Below are 9,502 nucleotides of genomic sequence, written 5' to 3'. Positions count from 1 at the left end.
CTGAAATCACATCAATGAAAGGAAGATTTACATTTATCTGTTTAAACATATCCAAGAATTTGGATTGCTCGGCTTCAAGTTTTTCTTTCTTCATTTTACTCGGGTAAGGAAGTGGTGGTTGGTATGGTTTAACATAAGGTTTATCCTTAACTGTGTTATCTTCATTAACCTTTTCAACTACCGGTTCTTTTTCCTTATCTTGATCAGTTTGTGGTTCTTGTGGAATAGGAATAGTTTCATCAGAAGTTACAGGTATTTCAGGTGGTTTAAGTGTTGTACCACTTCTTGTGGTAATGGCTTTAGCTGTTTCATTCCGGGGGTTAGCATTTGTATCGCTTGGTAGACTTCCCGGTTTTCTTTCACCTATTAACCTTGCTAGGTTACTTACTTCTTGTTCCAGATTTTGAATAGAAGCTTGTTGATTTCTAAATGCTTGAGCATTTTGTTCATTAGTTTGTTTTTGAGATGTGAAAAACTGCGTTTGAGTTTCAACTAGCTTCGTCATCATATCTTCTAAATTCGGCTTTTTATCATCGGTTTGTTGTGGTGGTTTGTTTTGAAAATTAGGTCTTTGCTGATTATAAGTATTATTGGATACTTGTTGATTGCTAGGACCTTGTTGGTTGTTGTATGGAATATTTCGGTTATAGTTCTGATTTTGATTGTAAATAGGTCTTGGCGGTTGATAATTATTCTGATAATTATTTCCAGGCCTTTGGTTTATGTATGAAATATTCTCTCTTTGTTCCATTGTTAATTCAATACTGAGACAATCTTTTGTCAAATGTGGTCCTCCACACTGCTCACAACTAATTCGTATTGAGTGAATATCCTTAGTCATCTTTTCCATTCGTCTCTCCACAGCATCTATCTTTGCCGAAATGGAATCTAAGTCATGGCTAGAATCGGCTCTAGCTGCTTTAGATGATCTAATGATGTCTTTTTCTTGGTGCCACTCATGTGAGTGGGAAGCAGTATTATCAATAATTTTGTAAGCATCAGTTTTGGTTTTCTTCATAATAGAACCACCAGCTGCTATATCTATGTCTTTTCTTGTAGTGATGTCGCATCCTTGGTAGAATATTTGTACTATTTGACAGGTGTCTAAACCATGTTGCGGACATCCTCTTAGTAACTTTCCATATCTTGTCCACGCCTCATATAGGGTTTCATTTGGCTTCTGTGTGAACGTAACAATTTCTGCTTGAAGTCTTACGGCTTTAGATGCAGGAAAAAATTGTTTAAGAAATTTGTCAACTAAAACGTCCCATGTATCAATCGCCCCTTCAGGTAACGATTCCAACCAATCTTTGGCTTCTCCCTTTAAAGTCCAGGGAAATAACATGAGATATATTTGTTCATCCTCCACTTCTCGGATTTTAAATAGTGTGCAGATCCTATTAAAGGTACGTAGATGTTCATTTGGATCTTCCTTCGGCGTACCACTAAACTGGCATTGATTAGTCACCATGTGTAGAATTTGTCCTTTGATTTCATAATCTGGCGCATTAATGTCTGGATGAGTAATTGCGTGACCTTGGCCAGTGCGTTTAGCTCTCATTCGGTCTTCCATACTTAAAGGTTCCAGATTCTCCATAATTGAATTTGTTGAATCGGTATCACTGAATGATTCTGATTTAATAGTTCGTTCCTCAACAATCTCTGTTTGAATGATTGGTGGTTCCGGAGGAAAGTTTAGTGGTTCAGGATCTATGAACCGTTCCTGAATATTTTCTGGATTCTCAATTGTGAGGTTGGGTTCAAAAAATGGATTATCGGAAATTTGAACTGAAGTACTTGGTCTACTGGATGACGATTCTAAAGAAAAATCAACGGCGGTTATATTTGTTAAACGATGTCTTGATCGAGTTACAGGTGGTGAACGTACAAAAGGTGATAAACGTCTTGCTCGGTGCATTCACAGAATATCCTATTAGTTTTTAAAAGGAAAGAAAAATTATAATAAGTTATCCAATCAATAGACTTTTCTGATTTTGCCCACGTTTCGAATAGCCAAAAGATGCAGCAGAGGGGCAGGATTCGTTTGGTCTCAATATAATTGAGGACTGTTTGGCTCCAATAACCCGGTCCACGTACAAATCCAACTATTACTACGAACCAGAAAATTTTGATGTCTATCAATTTAACCACTTAAAATAAATTTTCGAAATTTTAAGAAATTGAGATAAGAAGTAGAAAAAAAAAATTCTAAGTCCTAAAACTAGAATGGCGAGAAATAAGAAAGACAAAGAGTTCGTCGCAAAATGTCGAAAAAGAAAAAATGGTTGAAAAATAAAAGGTGACGGAAAAATAAAAGAAACTTATAAAAACTTAAAAATACTTAACTAATTTAACCTTATTACTACAACTAACTTAAAATTATAATCGCAAATTGATATTACTAATTGGAATGATAATTGGTACATAGTAAAAGGTCTAAAAATATTAAAGCTTACAGGAAAAACTAAATCCCAAATGGAAATAACTTAAAAAGAAACTAAAACTTAAAAAGGCGTCGCAAAATTCTAAAGCACCTAAATCTTAGTCTAAAGAAAAAGCACTTAAGGAATTCTACGGCAAAGCCTAAAAATCTAGGATTAAAAATAACTATAGCAAAAACTAAGTTTAAAATTAAATATGAGCTAAAAAATACAAATTTTACGCTACAACGATTAAAAAGGGACAAAATATAAAAGAAATAAAAAGTGATAAAAAAAATACAATTTTTATTAAAATATTATTTTTATATTAATTATATTAAAGTATTAAGTTTTAAATATAATAAAACTAATTAAAAGTAATTAATTAAACTAAAAACTTAATTAAGAATAATAAAATCAATTAGGGTTTAATTATAATAATAATATATTATACTCCGTAATAAATGCGTTATTAGGGTTTGTTTGTGGCCCTGTCAGACCCCTCATGCGAGTCGCATGGTTTAAGGGGGTGGGTCATGCGAGTCGCATGACTGAACTGGACCGGTTCAATTGACAGGTTCAATTTGACAGGTCACGTAATATTTAATATTTATTTTCTTTTTTCTGTTTTATATTTAAAATATAAATATATATATAATTAAAATAAAACTTAATTTTAAAAACTAAAAATAAACTTAAAATACTTTATAATTTTGTAAAAATAAAAGAAAAACTTAAAAATATACTTAAAATATTTTTTTTTTTCGATTTTAAAAGCTTTTTTTTTTTTTTTTATATTTTCTTTTATATATTTTTATATTTAAACAAAAATATAAATTTTACAAAAACTAATTATAACTTAAAAATTAAAAATATGGCGTTTCGCTTCGGCGAATGTTAAATCCCCGGCAGCGGCGCCAAAAATAACTTGATGTCGAACGAGGTGTATATAAAATAGTTATTATTTTACTAGGAAAAACTATTAAATACGATACAATTTTACACAAGATATTTATTTATTTATAGAATGGATATACTTAAACCTTGCTACAACACTTATAGGCAGTGTACCTAATCGTACAGTAGTGTAGTTTTTAGTAAGTCCGGTTCGTTCCACAGGGAAATCTTTGAACAAAGCTCAACGCTATATTAGTTTACTTTTATAAAAATACAAATATATATATAAGTAATATTATTGTTATAAAGGGGGGTTTTTACCGTTTAATGACCGGTTTGTCGATTTTAAAACTTTTAGTCGCAGTTAAAACCTAATGTAAAATATAAAATAAATACAAGACTTAAATTAAAGCGTAAAGTAAATAACGATAATGAAATTGCGAATAATAAAATTGCGATAATTAAAAAGTACGATAATTAAAAGTGCGATTAAATAACAATAAATAAAAGTGCGATAATTAGAAGTGCAATTAAATATAAAATAAAGGAAATTAAATATGAAATAAAAGAATTATGCTTATTTAAACTTCCGTAATCATGATGTTTGACGTGTTGATTTTAGTTTTATGCCCATGGGTTAATTGTCCTTTGTCCTGGATTATTTAATATGTCCGTCTGGTTTTGTCCATAACAGTCCATCAGTCATAAATATAAATTGCAAGTGTCCTTGTCAAATTATTATTATACCCGAAGATAAATATTCCAACTAATTGGGGATTCGAATTGTAACAAGGTTTTAATACTTTGTTTAATGAATACACCAGGTTATCGACTGCATGTAAACCAAGGTTTTACTACTTTGTTAACAATTACACCAATTACCCTTGAATGTAATTTCACCCCTGTTTTAATTATTCTAGTGGCTATTAATCCATTCCCGTGTCCGGTTAAATGAACGATTATTCGTACATATAAATACCCCGCCCATCGTGTCCGATCGAGTGTATATGGTAATTTATAGGGATGCCCAATTGTAAATCTTTATATTAACATTAACAAACTTTCATTTAGTTAAACAAATATAAAGCCCATTAATAGCCCATAGTCTAATTTCCACAAGTGTCGTTCTTTTGTCCAAACCCCAATTATGGTACAAAGCCCAATTACCCAATTTTAGTAATTAGCCCAACATCATGATTACTTCGTTTTAAATAAGCATAATAATAACTTAGCTACGAGACATTAATATAAAAAGGTTGAACATAACTTACAATGATTAAAAATAGCGTAGCGTTACACGGACAGAATTTCGACTTACACCCTTACAACATTCGCTAACATACCCTTATTATTAGAATTATAATTAAAATTAAAATATAAATTATAAATATAAATATATTTACGTATGAAGAGGAAGGAAAAAGATGTGTAAAACTCGGCACAAAACTGGCTTTATATAGGACCTGACCAGCAATCTCACTCCATGCGACTCGCATGGATTTGTGCCTTTGGCCATGCGAGTCGCATGGCCACCCTGGATCCAGCCAAATGGCTTTGTTTTCTTCTTGCCGACGTAATATAATAATAATAATATATATAATATATAATTATATATAATTATATATATATTATATTATATTCTTGTGCATAGTAGACTAGATATTTTTGGTCCGTTGCGTCGGGCGTTTCTTCTTGGCTCAGGTCCTGGTTCCGGATTTTCGGACGTCCTCGCGTATTATTTTAAATCGCGTACTTTGCGTTTTGTAACTTGTACTCTTGTCATTTTGAGACGTTCCTCATCAATATTTTGAACCTTTTTAGTTGTATCTTGTACTTTTTAGCTCTTTGGACCTTTTTGTCTTCAATTTGTCGAATCCGCCTTTTGTCTTCACTTTTTAATATTTAAACGAATATTGCTTGTAAATCGAACAATACCAACTAAAATCTTGTCTTTCTTGGGGAATAATGCTATGAAATATATGTTCGTTTTTAGCATTATCATGAATTCACGTGAAACTGAGAAAACAATAACATATAACATTTATCTAAAACTTTTAATAAACACAAATAATATAGAATACACTCTATTTAAGATTTTAATCCGCATGTATTACGGATAAAAATATAAGTTACAGTATTTTCAAATTCAAAGTTAGGGATTATAGTCCTTCATTTTAATCTGACACTTCAAGCAATACAAACTCTATATTAATCAACTACAAAAATTAAATTACCTGCCATGTATCGCCTTTGTTAATCGCACTATCGTAGATGGTCATCACAAATCTGTAATCACAAGATGCAAAATTATACTATCATTAAGAAAAGAATAAAACAAAGATAGTGTATCAATTCGAATAATAAAATACGCTTAGGGTTAAAAACGAATATGAGATTTGAGCTGGCAAATACGATTGAATACGGTGAAGTGTATTATGATCGATTTAAAACATGAATCTGAATGCGGTGAAGTGTATTGTGGTTAAGAGAACTACGATCTGAAATCTTGATTGATAAGAACCCTAATTTTATTTTGTTCAAAAAACGAATACTGGCGTGTATTTTTTAAATTTTGGGTTTAAATTTTGTTAGATATAATTAAATTATTCTTAATGACATGAAAAATAGAAAATTACAGAGTAATAATTTATTTAAGTTATTAAATAATTAGTTACTATAAGTACAATTTTTTTAATTATAAAATACTTAGGGTTAATGCATTATCTAAGTGACCTAGAATTTTTTTTTTTTTCTTAACAAAGGAATTAGGCTAATAATGACATTATCATTATAGAATTTTAATAGAAACTATATATAGATTAGTTAGTTATACTTAAAAACCAATGAATAATGACCTAATTAAGTCGTTCTTTGCATGACACGTTTTCACAATACACCATTTTAGATTTAGTCAAATCAGATTCATGACATCTACAGTTCTAGTTATTGAGTCGACAACAAGCGTCGATTTGTTGGCGACTTGACTGATTATTAGGGCCTAAAGTAATTTTCAGACATGATTAAAAACTCATGAAAATTTGATTTTACCATTTTCATGGCGTCTAAATTTCATTTTTAATTTTATTTTATTTTTAAATTTTTTTTTCCTACTTATTGGCCGGAGGTCCACTCGGAAGTAATCTCTCTATCTGTCGAATAGAGAGGGGATGACTTTCTCTACTTTTGAGAGTGTTTTCACTCTGGGTGGAGAAATAACTTGTCTTTATTATCGGATAGGGGAAGGATTGTTTACATCTCACCCCCCAATACACTACTTATGTGGTATTGGGTTTTGTTGTTGTTGTTGTTGTTGAAGATTCATGACATCATTACTATAGTCATTTATAAGATACCCATTTTGGTCTCGTATAAAACTGGGCTCCGTTTCAAATATAATTTATTGTGTTAAGTTCAGATAATTATTTCGTATTTAACAATTATGTTGGTGAAACGTAATTCAAGTTTAACGAAAAGATAAAGTCCGTCAAAAATTTAGGTGGGTTTAGTGGGAAATTTTATGAAAAATATAGAAGTTACCGTTTAGCCCCGTGAAGTTAACCATTGAATCCCTATAAAGCTTCAATTTTTCCTCGAAAAAATTTTCAGGGGCTAAAATTTACATTCAGCCCTTGAAAATTTTTCAATGGTTGTCAATTTGTAGTGTGAAGTGTGTTAGACTGCAGCAATAAAAGAAGTCAACATAAGTCAAATAACCAAAAATGGTTATTTGACTTATTGGGATCAGATTGTATTCTCATCATTTCCCTTTTTAGAAAAGTCACAAGGGCACCTTAGCAACAACAGACATAGCAACGGATATATCAGCAGACAAAGCAACCTTTCCAATTTAGTAAAGGGGTTCCAAAAGTTATTATGGAGCCATCCTTGTTCTAGAAATAGCTGTTTACTTTTTAGAGTATAAATACACTACTCTTGTGTAATTGTAAGATACACAATTGAAAAATCAGATTACAACAATACAAGTTTATTTACATAAACCGATCATCATAATCTCTTAATTCTTGCAATTTATCAATTGTTAACATGGTATCAGAGCTAACGGTATCGATCGTTCGATCAAGATAATCGTTTTATGGCTCAATCATCTACCACGAGTATAGCTACCATGTCTAAGATTGACGGTAGCCCAGAATTAATCCAAGCTGCCATGTCAATCTTAGACGGCAGCTCAGCTCATAATGAAAGGAGTTACCTTGAAGTTCTCTGCAAGCCTTTAATCATTGCCGAAACAGAAACAATCAAAATTAACCACCGGAAACCACCACAGCCGTTAAACTGCTTGTACTGTGGTATGTTGCATCATACAGTGATACAATGCTTCAAGCTCATTGGTTATCCCAAATGGTGGAACAAGGAGAAACAAAGCAGGGTTGTGATGACAATGGAGACCACCGGCGGCCACCATGGGGTTACCGGCAACGGCTTATCCAAAACATCTCAGAATCTGACAAGAGGTATCTCAAACTTTAATTTACCTCAAAAATCGACCAAATGGGTGAAGATTACATCTTCAAACCCTAATAAAGTTCTCAAATCAAACAAAGTAATTGGGGTAAACCCTAATCACTTTGAATTAATTGATGATAATCGGTTCAAAGGCTTACAAGATCTGATAAAAGAAGAAGAAAAATTAGAACCCATACCTCAATCCAGGCCTCAATCGACCAGATTAAAAGGGGACAACCCCAATCGATCAAGAACACAGAAGGGGATAAGAAAACCCTGTGTTCGATCTACAACTGATGAAAATAACACCCATCCCTTTTCACGATCTAAATCTGATAAGAATATCACAATTATATCTTCAATTGATAAAGAAAAAGTGAGATTTTTGGATAACAAAACTCTCTCTGATAAAGAGAGAGGTATATGTTGGGATAATAAAACCGTGACCAGGAAAGATAATCAAAAGATTGGGGAAAATGAACAGGGAGATTCTATATCTCTTGGGAAACGACATATACATGTACCAAGGGACACATGTGATGAAGTTGGTACAGATGTACAACTCATAACCAATCTAAAGGACCAGTCAAAAGGGTACACAACATGTGGGCCAATTTTTAAAGAAAAAGATATAATTGGGCCAAATCATGATAAACACACTAAGGGACTGGATATTAATGGGTCTATTAAAAATACTTTTTCTGGCCCAAAACAAAATCAGGCTCAAAAGTCTTACGATTTTAAAAAGGTCCAAAACTCCGTTAATCTTGAAAATAAAAATTTAAGTAAACCTTGTTTTACCGGAAAAGCCAATACCGTTTCAAATAACATTAAGAGTAACGAATGGATTTTTGATTGTGGTGCTACCCACACCATGAGTTTTGAAAAATCAGATTTTTATGCTCAATCAAAACCTCGGGTTAGTAAAATTCAAACGGCCAATGGAGGAGTTGTACAAGTAGAAGGGGGTGGAAAAATTGAAATTACTCCGACTATGAACTTATCTAATTGCTTATATATTCCGACTCTGTCCCACAAACTTTTATCCGTTAGTCATGTTACAAAAGAATTAAATTGTTCCGTTTTACTACACCCCACTTTCTGTATCCTTCAAGATATCCGAACTGGGGTGATTATTGGGCGTGGTACCGAACGGGGGGGATTGTACTATGTGGACGAAGTAACCCAACAAGGTACCGTGACGCTTGCTCACGGAACACCTACGAGGGAAGCTTGGTTGTGGCATCGGAGGTTAGGTCACCCATCTACCGGTTACTTACATGCTCTATTTCCAAGTCTTTTTCCATCCAATGTTACCTTAAATTGTGAAACTTGTATTTTGGCTAAAAGCCACCGAAATACTTTTAAACCGAGTAATACAAGGAAGGATATACCCTTTGCTTTAATTCATTCGGATGTATGGGGTCCTGCACCAGTCATAGGGGGGAAACTTTTTCGATATTTTGTCTTATTTATTGACGATCATACCCGAATGACTTGGATTTATTTTCTAACCCACAAATCAGAAGTTTTTGAGAAATTTTCTCACTTTTATAAAATGGTACAAACTCAATTTAATAAAAACATACAAATGTTAAGGTCCGATAACGGGGGTGAGTTTGTAAACTCATCAATGAAACTTTTCTGCGAAAATAATGGGATTATTCATCAAACCTCGTGCGCTCATACTCCCGAGCAAAATGGCGTAGCCGAACGTA

This window comes from Rutidosis leptorrhynchoides, chromosome 4 (genome assembly GCF_046630445.1).
Source record: "Rutidosis leptorrhynchoides isolate AG116_Rl617_1_P2 chromosome 4, CSIRO_AGI_Rlap_v1, whole genome shotgun sequence".
In the NCBI taxonomy this organism is placed as follows: Eukaryota; Viridiplantae; Streptophyta; class Magnoliopsida; order Asterales; family Asteraceae; genus Rutidosis; species Rutidosis leptorrhynchoides.
Note: the sequence above shows the minus strand (reverse complement) of the source record.